General features: G+C 46.4%; 1 protein-coding gene across 5 annotated transcripts in view; it reads left to right on the top strand.

Moving 5' to 3' along the window:
• RALGPS1 (Ral GEF with PH domain and SH3 binding motif 1) overlaps positions 1 to 16,358 on the top strand; it is a 659,487-nt gene that overhangs the window by 107,774 nt on the left and 535,355 nt on the right. For all 5 annotated transcript variants that reach the window (XM_077484871.1, XM_077484870.1, XM_077484869.1 and 2 more), the window contains exon 2: positions 3,501 to 3,589. The gene's annotated coding sequence lies outside the window, so the exon portion shown is untranslated. The remainder of the gene's footprint in view (positions 1 to 3,500; positions 3,590 to 16,358) is intronic.

Raw genomic sequence — 16,358 nt, 5'->3', positions numbered from 1 at the left:
TTTTAAATTCTTTCACGATGAGGGGTTTCCAAACAAAAGGACGGGCATATGAAGAACTTGGATTGTTGGCTATATGTTGGCTGGCGTATAGATTACATTGCTCCACAAAGTAGGTTAGGAGATCATTGGTAAAAAATAAGTGAAAATAATAAATTAGGGTTACATTTTCCGTCTGTATCTGAGGGCCTAGCTGGGCTGTAAAAAGGGGAATTACAGGTTCTACTGACGTATCGGGCAGCCATGTTGGATATAGTAGAACATCTGGAAGGCTAGTATGGGCACTGCCTCGTTGATGGGATGCTCCGTTGCTAGCATCTGGCCTATCTTCTAGGAAGGTAGCTGGTGGATGCCTGCATATCATCCTGGAATGCTGCGCTGCTGGTGGATGTCTGCGCCTGCTCATTTCTCCCGCTTCTCCTTGTTTAGGATTCTATCTTCCTCGGTTTCCATCTCAAAGCCACTGCTTTCCACTGGCTCATAGTCGCTATCCGAGTCTGGCGGAGAGAGTTCCCCGCTACTCTCGTCCGACATACTCTGGAGTATCTGGAAAGCCTCCTCTGCACTGTACGATCTTTTAGCCATGTTGACGGGCACATATGTCAGATGGCGGCCAGCAGATGTCAAATGGTGGGCGTCAGATTTGTCTGATGGCAGGCGGCAGATGTGCCAGATGTTGGCGGGTGGCAAATGTGTCAGATGTCAGGCATCACATGTGCCTTATGATGGCGGACAGATGTGCCTTATGATGGCGGACGGATGTGCCTTATGGTGGCGGGCGGCTGTGCCTGATTGTGGCGGGCGGCTGTGCCTGATGGTGGCGGGCAGGTGTGCCTGATGATGGCGGGCAGGTGTGCCTGATGATGGCGGGCAGATGTGCCTGATGATGGCAGGTGACTGATGTGTCACATGGCGGGCGGCTGATGTGCCGGCTGTTGGCGGACAGGTGTGCCAGCTGTTGATGGGCAGATGTGAGTTGCCTCAAGGCGCTTGATCAGCTGTGTTGTCTAGCTTCTTAGAAGAGGTAGGTCTTGAGTTTTTTCCTGCATGCCTGATGGTTTTCTTCCATACGGATGTAAGTCGGTAGAGAGTTCCATAGCCGTGGTCCTTGGACTGTGAATCTTCATTCTCTCTTTGATTTGTAGTGGGATTTGGGAATGAGGAGGAGGTTTTGGTTGGATGATTGAGGACTGCGGTTGAGTCTGTAGTGTTATCTTCTTGCGAGGGTATTGGGGAGCATTTCCTTGTATGCATTTGTGGGTGAGGCAGATGGTCTTGAATGTAATTCGATTCTTTACGGTTAGCCAATGTAGGCTCCTCCGGGCGGTGGAGATGGATTCCCAGGGCTTTTTTCCCGTTATCAGTCTTGCCGCCGTGTTTTGGATGAGTTGTAAGCGCGCAAGTTGATATTGGGGTAGCCCTATGTAGAGGGAGTTTGCATAGACGAGTCGTGAATTAATGATTGTTCCAACTACTGCTGCTTTGTCCTCGGTTGGAATGAAGGGGATGAGCCTACGTAGGAGACGGAGGAGATGGTGAGATCCGCTAACTACTTATCCTATTTGTGCATCCATTGTCATTTCTGAGTCAAAGATGACTCAGAGACTCTTGGCTTTGGTGCTTGGCGAGATAGTCTGTCCAAAGATGGTGGGAGGTGTCCAAGGTGTATTCGTTTTGGAATTTTGGTTTGCGTGTAGAAGAAGCTCTGTTTTTGATTCGTTGAGTTTAAGGGAGCTAGAGGTCATCCAGTCGTCTATCAGGGTGAGGCATTTTTCTAGTTGTTGATGATGGTCTTTTTGCACGGTGATACGAAAGTAGAGTTGAGTGTCATCAGCGTATGAGTGAAAGCAGAGGTCTGATGTTCTGATGATTTTGAGGAATGGGCGGATGTAGATGTTGAAGAGCACTGGTGACGGGTGAACCTTGAGGGGCTCCACAAGAGATTGCCCGGGTTCCAGAGGTGAAGGCACCTAGTTTCACTGTTTGAGAATGATTTTCTAAGAATAATGCGAACCATTGTAGATCTACATCGGAGACTCCTGCTACTTCTGCGAGGCAGGTGAGTAGAGTATTGTGGTCTACTGTATCAAACGCTGCATTGAGGTCTGACAGTACTAGCAGGCATGATTCTCCATCATCTGCTGCTTCGAGGGCGTCGTCCCATGTTTTGATAAGTGCCGTTTCTGTGCCATGGCCTGGGCGGAAGCCGGATTGCAGAGGGTCCAAGAGTTTGTGTGTATCCAGGTGGTGTTGTAGCTGCTTTCTCCATAATCTTGGCGATGGTGTTGAGGCTTGTTATCGGTCTGCGGCAGTTAGGGTCTTGAGGGTCGATGTTGGGTTTCTTTAGCAGGGGTTTGATGATGCCTTGCTTTGAGGGTGGTCGGAACAGTCGCTCTTTGAGTGATTTATGAGCTGCGTTATGGTAGGCTCCAAGATGTTGACACATTATTTCAGGAGTTTTGTGGGAATTATGTCACTAGGTGATGTGCTGTCTCTGAGGCTTTAGATTATGTTTTTAGTGGTGTCGGTGGTGGTTGGGGGTCAGAGAAAAATTCAGCAATTAAGTGATGTTCGTGTTGATTGTGAGGTTTGTGTCGATACCTTCGTTTTGCTTTAGTTGAAAACAGGGAGGGCTTGCCCTAGAAATGTAAAATTTTCGGAAAATTTTTAAGCCATAAGAAACTAAAAAAAATGTCCCTTTTTTTTGTTTGTGGAAAAATGGAAATGCTTTGAAAAATGTAAAAAAAAAAATCAGTGTGGAGTAGTTTATTTACTAATTGAAAGTCATTTTGTTACACTGGGAACATTAAATCCAGTGTATACAAAAGTACTGTGCTTCAAATAAAAGTACAGCTTACTCAGTAGATAAACCAAACTTAGTGGTTGTATAGTCAAAATTTTGAGCGGGCAAGTTTGATTGGGTCGGGCCGGCTTTAAAGTCCTTATTTTTCTAATGTATTTAGTAAATTTGAATATTTTCGTTTTCATATCTTTAGGCTGCAGTTTGAGCCCTAGGCTGGCATGGTACCGCGATGCATGTTGGCATAATATTCAGTTATTTGCACCCAAATGCACATCTACATGTTGCAATCAACATTTCTGTAAGAAACCTTTGAAATGAAAAGTGATTTACTTATCCTGTTTTATAGGAAAAGTCACGTCCCCCACATTAATATAAACAAACAGCTCAGCTTCTTCCAGCAGTGGCTCCGCATCGCTCCGCATCGCTCCGTATCGCTCCGCATCGCTCCGCATCGCTCCGTATCGCTCCGTATCGCTCATTTGCTCTAATTTTCGAGGAACTAAACTCTGACTTTCAGTGCATGTGCTCCCGCGGTGATTTCTCAGAACCATTGAAGTGAGGACTGGAAGATAGAAAAAATGAAAATTCACATCCATTTGTTGAATTTGTTTTCTTGTTTATATTGCTATGAAGTATTTATCTTTTTTATAAGGAATTTTACCCCTAAAGTAAATCGTGAATGTCTATTTTTTTTCTGCAGAAACTGCTTTGCCTTTATTGACATCAGACTGTAAATGTCCCGCAGTGTGTGAGCAATCTGTTCTGGAATTGAATACAACATCAACATGGGTAAGTCTGGGTCTGCTCCTGTATATAGTGAGCAGGAAATCGATCTGAAATATCCTCCATTTTCATGTTGTACCAGAAACATAGCGCTGTGATTGTATTAAGAGGCAACGCTTCTTTATGTGAAAATATGTCTGCATAAGTGTTTACCCCCCATCCCCCCATCCCCTACCCCCATCCCCACCCCTGTTTTTACTTCTATGTAGCTCTCCACTGTCCCTGGTCCATTCCCCCCCATCATCTCTTTCTCTCTTCTGTCTCAGTCTGGTCCATGTCCCTATACCCCCTTTTATCTACCCCCCCCCTCTCTCTTTGGATATATAAAGCACACATGAGTGACACAGATGTATATTTATGTCAGTAGCACAAGTTCTAACAGCCTTCTGTTTCAAGCATTTGTAGGAGTTGCTTTGGCCACTGCTCAGAGTTCAGGCATGTCAGCTTGTGTCCTTTTTACCACCATAAATAACTAAAGGCTTGGAAAATGCAGCATTTCCTATCATGTGGGACAATGAGAGCAGTGAGTAGGGCCGGTGTCTTGTCAATTAGGGTCCTCCATCAGATGCTGTCCTCTGCGTACTGCGCATGCGCAGTACACAGGAGCACAGATTCCGAAAATTGCCGAGGACGAACGGCGCCTGTGCCGTGAGTCCAGGTTCTATCCCCACTATCCAAGTGGACATAGAGTTAGAATAAAAAAGAGCCGAGCGCAGCGAGGCCGAGCCCGAAGCGTGGCGAGCGAAGCTCGCCCGCGAGGGGCCCTCTAAAATTCTAAACCCTATGTCCGCTTGGATAGTGGGGCTACCTCCTCCACTCACGGCGCAGGCGCCGTTCAGCTTCGGAGATTTTCCGAAGCTTCGTCTGCTTGTGTCCGGAACGGACACATATCGATGGCCGGACTCTATTAGGCAGAACACCGGCACTATTACTGCTGGAAAGCTTTTCCTTTCGGATCTGATTTTCCTTCTTTGATTTTCTTCCTGCACCAGCCTGATGGATTTGCCGCTGTAGGTTTAGGCCATGTTAGCCAGATCAGAAAGATTCAGCCTTTGGTTTATATGGTGATGCAAAATGTACTGTAGAGGTTTATTAGAACAGAGCACCTTTATATGTGTGTATATGTTCCATATATCAGTGACTTAGAAAGCATTGAAGCTATTCAATCAACATGACAACCAGGCAACCAACATTTTGAAAAATAAAAGTAAAGCTGAAGTTTATTATATTGCTTTTTTTTTGGGGGGGGGGATACAGGACAAAACACAATAGTTATGTCTAAGGCCAGGTTTGCACTGCTGCGACTCGACTCTCGTCCTACTTTGGATCCAACTTTGCCCTGCGACTTGAAGTCAGAGACATGGCCGACTTCAATGAACGGTGATCCAACTTGGATCCCCCGCCAATACCAGGCACTGTGTTTGGTATGAATCTTGAGGGGGAACTCCACGCCATATTTTAAATAAAAAACCGGCACGGGTTCCCCCTCCATGAGCATGCCCGGCCCTTTGGTCTGATATGGATTTTAAGGGGAACCCCCTACGCCGACATAGCGGAGTGGGGGTCCCCCAAAAACCCATACCCAGCCCCCCCCACCCTATGTGAATGAGTATGGGGTACATAGTACCCCTACCCATTCACCTGGGGGGGGGGAGTGTCAATACAAAAAATCACACTAGACCGGTTTTTAAAGTAATTTATTAGGCAGCTCCGCGGGTCTCTTCTGACTTCTCTGCTCTCTCCGGCCTCTTCTCCCTCTTTCTGGCCTCATCTCCTGGTCTTCAGTTCTTCTCCCGCTCTCTGGTGTCTTCTGCTGGGCTCCTCCGCTATCTTCTGCTCTTTTACCTGCTTTTTTGCTAGTTTACTCGGTTCCATCATGACCCGGGTGGTGATATCACCCGGTGACCCTGCCTCATACCTATATAAGTGTTGCGCACACGACATTACAGCAGGAGAGAGCGTCATGTCAACATCGGAAGAAGATTGGAGGGAAGATGACAACGCTAGCAAAAGAGCGGGCAAAAGAGCAGAAGATAGCGCAGGAGCCCGGCAGAAGACACCAGAGAGCGAAATAAGAGGTCGGAGAGAGTGGAGAAGTCTGAAGAGACCCCTGGAGCTGCCTAATAAATTACTTTAACAACCGGTCTAATGTGTGTTTTTTTATTTTTTATTTTTATTGACACACCCCCCTCCAGTTGATGACTCCCATACTCATTCACATAGAGCGGGGGGGGGGGGGTGGGATCTGGGGCCCCCTTATTAAAGGGGGCTCCCGGATTCCAATAAGCCCCCTGCCCGCAGACCCAGACAACCAACGGCCAGGGTTGTTGGGAAGAGGCCCTTGTCCTGTTAAACATGGGGACAAGGTGCCCCACCCCCCCAATGTTGAGGGCATGGTACGGTTGGGGGGCGGTTGCTTGTCCCCACCCCCTTTCCTGACCGGCCGGGCTGCGTGCTCGGATAAGGGTTTGGTATAGATTTTGGAGGGGCCCCCACACTGTTTTTTCGGCATAGGGGGTTCCCCTTAGAATCCATATCGGAGCGAAGGGCCTGGTATGCTCTTGGAGGGGGAACCCATGCCGATTTTTTTATTTAAATTTTGGCGAGGAGTTCCCCCTCAAGATCATCAGAGCACAAGTCGCATGCCAAAGTCTGATCAGGCAAGACGGCGATCCGACTTTGATCCGACTTCAATGATATTCAGTAGGCTGAAGTAGGATCAACGTAGTGCAGGGAGCATTTCAAAGTTGGACAAGTTAAGATGGCTCCCATAGGGAAACATTGATTTTCACACGTTATGCGACATGAGCTCCCGATGTCAGAGCGTTTGTCGCACCAGTGTAAACCCAGCCTAAACGTGTGCATCCCATTACCTGCTGGCAGCTGCTTCTGCTAAAAATCATCCCTGCAGTATTCACTTCACAGCTGCCAGATACTGTCCCGATTGTCTTCCAGTGCTGCAAATACAGCAGCCGCTGCTACAGAGAGAAGTTGCACCACTCGCCCACCCCTTCTGCCCTCCCCACCAGTCATATTCTGTGCCCTTTTTGAGCCCATCAAATTCTGTCAGAGTGCAGGTGAAATCCTATCATTCCAATGTCTTCATTTATAGGATGCGATGCATTGTGAGAGTATAGGAATACCAGTTCTGTGAATGGCAGAGAGGGCAGGAAAGGGTGAGCAGTGCAACTTTTCTGTGTAGCAGTGGCTGCTGTTAAACTTAAGGCTCCATGCACACTGGAGCTCATAAACTGCAGTTTATCGGAGTTTGGGCGTTTTTTTTAAAAGCCCATAAACTCCACTCTATGTTAGCCTATGTGTCCATGCACACATGGACGTTTTTTAGCTTTAATGAGCAGTGGAGTTTATGGGCTTTTTTCTGAACGCCAGAAATTCGTGTTCAAAGTGCCGTTCTTCACCGCCAAAAAACGGCAAACGCTCATAAACGCGCGTTAATTAGTGTTCGGCATTCTATTTTTCAATGCATTGTGGGAGTTTGGAATGCACTGGGGGATTTTTGGAGTGTCCTCTGTGTATTTTGTATTGAAAAAGCCCATAAACGCTAGTACAAGACGCTGTTAAAAGCAAATTTTTCAACCAGCGTTTTCTGCCAGCAATCTGGCGTCCAGAAAAAGCTTTTTTGAGCTTCAGTGTGCATGAAGCCTTACAGCGCCAGAAGATAGCCAATCAGGAAAGTATCTGGGGGCATTGAAGGAGATACTGCAGGGGTGATTTTTAGTAGAAGCAGTCTCCTGGAGGTAGTTGAACGTATCCCATTACACAAAACGAATCTGTTTAGTGCTGTATCCCCCCCAAAAATATATACAAAACTTCAGCTTTAAAGCGGGAGTCCGCCGTTTTTTTTTTTGTTTTTTTTAAAAGCCAGCAGCTACAAATACTGCAGCTGCTGACTTTTAAAATGAGGACACTTACCCGCCCCCAGCACGCCCGCGATGTCGGCACCCGAAGCCGATCTCTCGATCGTCTCTCGGGTGCTGCCGCCGCCATCTTGGGTATGGGAATCAGGAAGTGGAGCCTTTCGGCTTCATTTCCCGGTTCCCTACTGCGCGAGTCGCGCTGCACAATAAGGATGGTCCCCGCTGTCTCTGGGATCCGTGTGTTTCCCAGCAGGCAGCGGGGGACCTTCTGAAAGGGGCGTGGATTCTGCGGAAAGGGGCGTACCTTCTGCAGAATCTACGCCGGAAGTGGGTGCAGATACCTGTACTGTACAGGTACCTGCACCCCCCTCCCCCCTGAAAGGTGCCAATTGTGGCGCCGGAGGGGGGGGGAGGGTTCCAATGAGTGGAAGGTCCACTTTAGGGTGGACCTCCGCTTTAAGCAATGACAGCCTCCATATTCTCCTCATACAGGCTTCCTTTAAGTCATAGGTTTGTTTTAAGTATGAAGGTGAAGTGTTGCCCGGTTTCCTTAGAGCCCATTCACACCAGATGCACTGGGATGCGTTTTTGAATGCATTCTTACTGCATAGACAGTCCGGAATCATTTTTGCTAATGATCATAATGCAATGCAAACACACAGACACATGTAAATACAAGTCAACACAATCTACATTAATGCAACTGTGAACAAAAAAAAAACTCCTTTAATCACCTGAATCCAATGCCAAAAAAGTTTGTGTGAAAAATGCAGTGCAAATGCATGTATTATGCGTGTCAAATGTACAGATTCTGGTTTGACGGGGCTCTGAGATTGTTTACATGCATAAGTTTGCATAATTGTCTAATCAAGTTTCACCACTAGATGGCGATCTTTTTACGTATTTTGCCGAAGGAACATTTTATTTGGAAGCTGCGTTTCCGTTTGTGCCCAGGGGGTGGCAGCGTTCACCAGTTAACATTTGGCTACACTTCTCATTTCTGAACATGCAGCCTATGAGGATTTGCTTAGCTGGAAGTCTCTGTGTGTGAAAACGGAAGTTGTTTTATCAAGAAATACCACTTGATGACGCGAATGGTACTAATATTCACATAATGCACTCAAGTCGGAAAATAACGAAATCCGTTCAGCAGGTTTATTGGCCACATTGGGCTGCTTGTCCCAGACACGTCTCTCATGCCGTATGGCCATGCTACTCCGAGACTCCCATTCTCTAAGGCTGTATTTTTTTTATGCAGACTTTGCTTCATGACATTTCTGAATATTGTCTGACTTTTCAGTGCAGTCTGTACATATAATCTACAGGTTAGGAAGTTCTTTTGTCACATACATGCCTGTCCACGTCACTTATGTTGTCTGCTGTATTGATTTTGTGGAAGGTTATTATTATTATTCATTATTTATTATTATTATTCACGATTTATATAGCGCCAACAGTTTACGCAGTGCTTTACAATGTATAGGGGGGGCAACACAATTACAGTACAATACAAAAGGTACAGGAGGGCCCGGCTCGTAGAGCTTACATTCTAAAGGGAGGAGGTGGTGGTACAAAAGGTAATAGCTGCAGAGAATGATTTGATGGGGGGGCTCGGGGACAGTTAGGTGGATGTGGGATGGACTTCCCTGAATAAATGAGTTTTCAGGGAACTCTTAAAGGTGGACAGGGTAGGGGCTGATTGGACAGACTGGGGCAGGGAGTTCCAGAGGATGGGAGAAGCTCTGGAGAAGTCCTGAAGGCAAGCATGAGAGGAGGTAACAAGGGAGCTAGAGAGCAGGAGGTCCTCGGAGGAGCGGAGGGGGCGATTTGGGCGATATCTGCAGATGAGGTTGGTGATGTAGATGGGGGGGGGGGCGAGGTTGTGGATGGCTTTGTATGTTATGGTTAGCATTTTGAATTTTACACGGTGGGGGAGGGGAGCCCAGTGAAGGGATTGGCAGAGAGGGGCGGCAGTCACGGAACGATTAGTGAGGTGTATTAGTCTAGCAGCAGCATTCATAATAGACTGAAGGGGGGAGGGGCCTGCTTAAAGTGGTTGTATAGCCAAATTGGGGACTTTTACCTACAGGAAAGCCTATAATAAAGCCTATAATAAGTCTTACCTGTAGGTAAAAAAAATATCTCCTAAACCTGTACGGTTTAGGAGATATTCCCCTCGCAAAGCGCCGCTGTCTGCAGCGGTGCATGCACACAGGGGATTCCCGGCTGGAAGCTCAGCAGACGCCGGACCGTGCCGGAGAGAAATCTCCCACGCGCATGCGCGGGAGTAACGATACCGCGCCTCCGGCGCTGTGAGTGGATACCCAGAAGAAACACAGAGGGAACGTGTCGGCTCCCTCGGCGTGGATCAGGACAGATGTCGGGGCCACGTTCTAAGGTAAGTATTTCATAATGAGCTAGTATGCGGTGCATACTAGCTCATTATGCCTTTTGCTTTTGCAGGTGAGGAAAAAAAAATTAAAAATTCAGCGGGTTTACAACAGGCTACAACTCACCTTAACACCTACTCCTCCCCTAGCCCTACTGGCAAGCCCCGATGATGAGCAGCGTTCCCACCACTCTAAACAGGGATTTGAAAGAAATGGTTGTCCCCGAACCAACCTGATGTGTCCGCCTCGGAGTGGATGGTAAATGCAGCTCTCCCCTTATATAAAATTACGTATTCGAATAGGGGTTGTCATTGTAAATTTGAGAAGGTATGGTCTCCTTTGATTTTGACTTGAGCTCCTGCACAGTAGTGTGGTGTATCTGGGCGCTGGGAGTCATTTTGTCTTTATTACTGCAGAAGTTTCTTTGAGATAATATACTAGGCAATGTTTTTTGAATTCAGACCTGCACCGACTCTTATGTGCGGGGTTCTTACAATGGATCTTCTTAGTTCTTTATGTCTTTGTTCTAGATGGATTATTTTGTTGAACATGGCAGTGAGCTTTTTCTTTCATATATACTGTAAGCTGTATTCCTTCAATAAAACACCTGTTTGTTAAAAAAAAAAAAAAAAAAATATATATATATTAGGGCTGTGAAAATTAAAGATGAATTCCTCAATTAATCGTAAATTTTTTTGATCAAATTTTTTTTGATCAATCAAAATTCTTTTGACCGGTACTCACCTCTCCGCCGACTTCCCGGGTCTTCAGGGAGTTCTGCCGGAGATCCGGTGACATCACCGGACTCCTCCCCCCCCCTTCCCCAAGTGCCTCCGTCTGCTAACGAAGGGAAGGGGGAGGAGTCTGGTGACGTTGGAGTTTCTGATTGAACGTAACGTGTACGGGGGAGGAGCTACGCATGACGTCACCCGCTGCTGCCTTACGGAACTAACACGATTGTCGGCTTTACATGCTGTGTTTTTATCATCTTTATGTGAGTAGTTTGTGTTTGAACACAAAAATGAAATCTTATACTTAAGCGGTGAGCACTTCGATCTTTTCTTTCTACCCATGACCTGAGATTGTGAGAAAAGTTTATGGTCCGTGTTAACCCTTTTGATACCCGCATGCACGATCACCTGTTTGCACAGGGGTCCATGCCATAAGGTGAGAGTGATTAGTTAGACCGGAGGTCGAGGGATTGTCACGCTACTGTGGAAAAAAAAAATTACTTACCTCAGTGCTACAGTTTGAATTTAAAACGTTTGTGTGAACTGTGAAGTTAAGTCATGGATTGTGAAAAAGAAGTAGTGTCAGGTGATTGTATATAGTGTATACCACATTTACCACTGACTTATGCAGAGTTGCAATGCAAGGAGATCAGCTAAAAGTAGTTGGATCTGTATGTGCAATTAATCGATTAAAAAAAATATTGATTAATTGAACACAACATTTTTGATCAGTAACAGCCCTAATATATATATATGAAGATAGAAAACTGCGCCAACCCTATACTAATGAAAATAATAAAAAAAGATATAATATCAAAATATGTAGGTGATTAGCATAAATGATTATAGCAATAAAAACACCTTAAGTGCAAATAAAACACAGCAGTACATAAAAAAATTGTGTCATAAACAAAAGTCCAATCATGAGAAGTTTGTATGTGAATCCGGATAAGCGTTTGTGACACCACAGTGATTCAACACGATCCAAAAGCGCATAAAGTGCCCGTCACCGTATATTAAATGCGCTTACCAGAAAATAGGCAAGTTAGGGCGTTTGTATATATTCAATGGGTCCCATCAGAAGATATCCTCCTTTTTGGTGGGTCAACTCTCCATCTCATAATAGTGCCCTCCAGGTAATAATATACTTCGTGATCCCAAATGGGGAGCTCAGTATTGCCCAAAAAAGAAAGGAGCAGAGCAGAGTAGCGGATTGATTAACTGGGGACTGAGATTAGCCCTAGAGTACAGAGCCTGCTCAGTACTGTAGGGCTAATCTCAGTCCCCAGTTAATCAATCCGCTACTCTGCTCTGCTCCTTTCTTTTTTGGGCAATACTGAGCTCCCCATTTGGGATCACGAAGTATATTATTACCTGGAGGGCACTATTATGAGATGGAGAGTTGACCCACCAAAAAGGAGGATATCTTCTGATGGGACCCATTGAATATATACAAACGCCCTAACTTGCCTATTTTCTGGTAAGCGCATTTAATATACGGTGACGGGCACTTTATGCGCTTTTGGATCGTGTTGAATCACTGTGGTGTCACAAACGCTTATCCGGATTCACATACAAACTTCTCATGATTGGACTTTTGTTTATGACACAATTTTTTTATGTACTGCTGTGTTTTATTTGCACTTAAGGTGTTTTTATTGCTATAATCATTTATGCTAATCACCTACATATTTTGATATTATATCTTTTTTTATTATTTTCATTAGTATAGGGTTGGCGCAGTTTTCTATTTTTGTATATCTGTTGGGTGTTATATCACATTCATTGCTGCAGCCTGTTTCACATATAGTTTATTTGGATTCATGTTTTTTTCTTAGCGCGGTATATTTTTTCCATATATATATGAAGCTACAAGTGTTTATAAGAGGAGAGAATATTATTTGTTATCTCTGACAGAGAGCGCAGTGCTCCCCCCCTAACAATGCCTTCATCTCCGCAGGACGAAGCCATCTTTGCTCCACACCTACTTCCTGCACTGAGTGAATTTCTCAGAGATTATACAAACCTGTAAATTCTGGTGTCTCTGCAGTTTTTGTTCACAAAAGCCTAACACAGATCAGCCAGTGTTTCTGCCTTTCATCAATTACAGTTTACAGTCGGAGTGAAAATGGAGCGGGGTGAAGGAGACTGAAGAAATTCTTCCTCCTGCCTGCAGCAGACTGATGACATCATCTCAATTTAGACAATTCCACCTGCCTGCAGCTCAGGGACTGTTTTTCTGTATGGAAGTTTTTTCAAGTATACTATTGCTGTATATTGTGGCATCCCAGGAATTATTCATGCAGACTTTATAAAGGGAAAATGTAGCTTGAACTTTAGGATTGGTTGTATGTAATACATTTCTAGCTTGAGATGGAAATGATTTGCCTTTTCCCAATTTCATTCCTTTGCATCTCCATGGCACAACAATGACTCTAAACCCAAACTATGAAGTTGTTGTGTGTTACGGACACCTTACTCCAGGATACAAGCCCTGATGGTTGCCAGAGGCTGGTGTTGCAATGGATATTGGGACACAGACTGTTTTTCTGATCCTTTCCTTGGCGTTGGGAAGTTGCTGGAATGTTTATGTCTTCCCTTTGGGTAGCGTTCTGGAGTTCAACATAACATGTTGTCAGTCTGTATTGCAGAATTTAGTAATCCGTTGCATGTGATTTGTTTGTTTCAATTAAGCTATTTTGATAGAAGACAGACATCTTGGCTCGGTAATCTCGCTGTTGACTCATCAGGTTGGGATTCATTGTTCAAAGGGGGATTTCTCAACACCATGTGACGTTGCTCACAAATATTGAATGTTTTGATTCTGTTTCTTGTCCTTTTTTTCTTTTGTTTGGGGTATGTGTACTCATGCATCTTATTGCATTTCATCAGTTGTCATAGTTATAGAGAGTTCATCAGTTCTTTGTTCTCTGTTTGAACCACTCGTACTGTGAAGAACCCTATACCAAATGGACGGTGAATTTCACTTTCCTAATATGAAGCTGATGTCTCCTTTTACATCACAGGTGTCAAACTGGCAGCCCTCCAGGTGTTGCGAAACTACAAGTCCCACAAGACATTGCAAGGCTGACAGTTACAAACATGACTCCCTCAGGCAGAGGCATGATGGGATTTGTAGTTCCACAACAGCTGAAGGGCCGCCAGTTTGACACCCTTGTTTTACATTGTACGATCCTTGTGTAACGGGGGGGGGGGGGGTGTCTACTCTGCTAACCGTGGTTCCCGCACCTCCTGTTATCCCCGCCGGTGCTGCTCTCACACACAGGTATCCACCCACTCTGCTCTTTCCCCTGCCAACCCATTGTCAGAGACTGAGAGCCAATCATCAAGGAGCAGCAGCAGAGAATTGTGGGATATGAAGTCCCAGCACAAAGCAGCCTGACTGACTTTTACAGTACAGGATGGACTAGGCCCAAGCCTCTTTGAATCCTGGATCTCCTCATGTAGACACCACCCCGTCGCTGTGATAGGGGGATTGTGGCCTACCACGCAGTATGCCACATTCCAACCCAGATGAGAGGGGCCTAGCTCTGCTTGCTGTTCATCTGACATCCATCCAGACCCACTCCGGTTGCCTGCCAACCTGTGTGCTGAGCTTCACATTGGGAGATCGATACGGCGGATCCACTGCACGAGTGTCACTACATGAGCTACTTTCTGGGAAGCATCGAATCGGCCTGGTCGTTGGTGAGATGGCAGTCACCCACGTTTACAAATCCTTTCTCAGGGTTTCATTGGGACACTTTGCACAGACATTTGTGCCTTAGGAATACTTTACTGAAACTACTTTGAACACTGCATAGACACATTTTAGCTTTCCTAATTTCAAGAAACATATTGCTTGCTACTACACCTTTATAGGATAAATTTGAATGAGCTCCTACATGCCAGTGAAGACCATCTGATCTGTAACAGGGACATTACTGTCATTGCTGCTATAAGGGCCATTGTACCATTACCTTTAAGTCAGACCTCTCATTAGAGTTAACTGTTAATAGTTTGGCCTGGGGCTCCCCTTTAGTATTGGTAATATCTACAAGTACTCAATAGTTTTGAAGAAGATATTTACTGATTATCTGTCAGGCCCCTTTCACACTGGGGCGGTGGGTGCGTCGGCCCTAAAGCACCGCTATTTTCTCTTTCTTTCATTGACGGACACAGCTACTTTAAATCTTGACCTTAGGGTTATATTGTAACCTTCAGGAGAGGACTAGGCGGAATATGTAAAAACATGTAAAAACAGCAAGACTGCACAGCACCACCCAGGAGGCGGTCCCACTGGCTATAACCCCTCTCTCTGCTTCCTGCAGCTCCATTTTCTAATCCCTAGTGTAGGGAACCATTGGTCCTGGGAATTTTTTTTTGTTTTTTCTACAATTTTGATCCTGTGATCTACAGTCAACAGCCAGGCTGGGTGACAGGCTGGATAATATAGATCCTTGTAGTCTCCCCAGCCTAGCCATTGAGCGTGAGCAGACCCTAGCTTTGTGCTGGGTCGGCCACGACATGCCCCTTCCGCTCCTTCCGCGGCCGGTGAGCTATATGCTCCGGGGCGCACACATGACCGGGCTACTGTCCATGTCAGTGTGCTGTGGCCAACAGCCACCCCGTACTGCTCGGGTGATGGGTCTGTGGTGGAATGCGTCCAGCAGTCCCGATGGGAGGGGTATGTACAGCTCCCCCTGCCACAGCAGGATGGAGCAGCTGGGCATTCCTTGGGAGGTCGACTAGGGGGCCTCTCACTCTCCCTTTCCTCTCTTCCTTTCCCCCATTCCCTCCTCCCCTGCTGGGGCCATTGTGTGACTGGGCATAAGGTGCGGTGCATGTACCTGGCCAGGGGTCCTCCGGGCCTTGGCGGGGGGGTGGGCTGCGCTGTCTGTCAGGGTCTGCTCTTTCTTTCCCTGCTTTTTTCCTGTCACAGTGAGGTATTAGCCTGTTTGCCATGAGGGGGGGCCACAGCTTGGGCCGCAGCCATTTTCCTGTATCCTATTCAGTGTATTGCTGTCAGCCATTTTCTGAAAGGTTTGGCGGACATTTTCTTGTAGCCTCAGCGCGGTTCACCTCTAGTTCTGGTGTCTAGAACAGCATGGTTTTTACTCTGAGCACTGCAAAGGTTCAGGATGTAATCCTCCGTGGTCGCTGCACTCCATCAGGGGGACTTCCTGGCATCCTTTTACATGCAAGTCCTGGGCCTCATGGTAGCCACTTTTGAAGCGGTACCGTATGCTCAATTTCACACTCGAGTCCTGCAAAAGGAGATTTTGTCTAAATGGGACAAATCTTATTCCTGAATTGTCAAATTCGGGTGACCCAGCTAATCAGGGATTCCCTTCTCTGGTGGATGAGGTCTCCGGCCCTTCGGTCCGGGAGATCATTCCTTCCTCTCCATTGGACGGTGATCATAACGGACGCCAGCCTGCCCGGTTGGGGGGGGGAGTTTTGGGCGTACAGTCGGCCCAGGGCCTTTGGACGCGGGAAGAATCACAACTGCCGATCAATTTGCTTGAGCTTCGGGCGATCAGGCGGTGCCTCTCCACATGGTCAAGGAGGCTGCAGGGGTGTCCGGCCAGGATCCAGTCGGACAACACCACAGCGGTGGTGTACATCAACCATCAAAGAGGGACAAGGTGCTCAGTTGCAGCAAGGGAGATCGCTCAAATCCTTCAGTTGGCAGAGCGGCACGGGCCGTCCCTGCCGGCCATATACATTCCGGGCGTAGAAAACTGACAAGCGGACTACCTAAGTCATCAGATGC

This window comes from Lithobates pipiens, unplaced genomic scaffold (assembly GCF_037356315.1).
Source record: "Lithobates pipiens isolate NorthernLeopardFrog02 unplaced genomic scaffold, aLitPip1_a1.2 Scaffold_166, whole genome shotgun sequence".
Lineage (NCBI taxonomy): Eukaryota > Metazoa > Chordata > Amphibia > Anura > Ranidae > Lithobates > Lithobates pipiens.
Note: the sequence above shows the minus strand (reverse complement) of the source record. Positions and strands in the feature narration are given on the sequence as shown.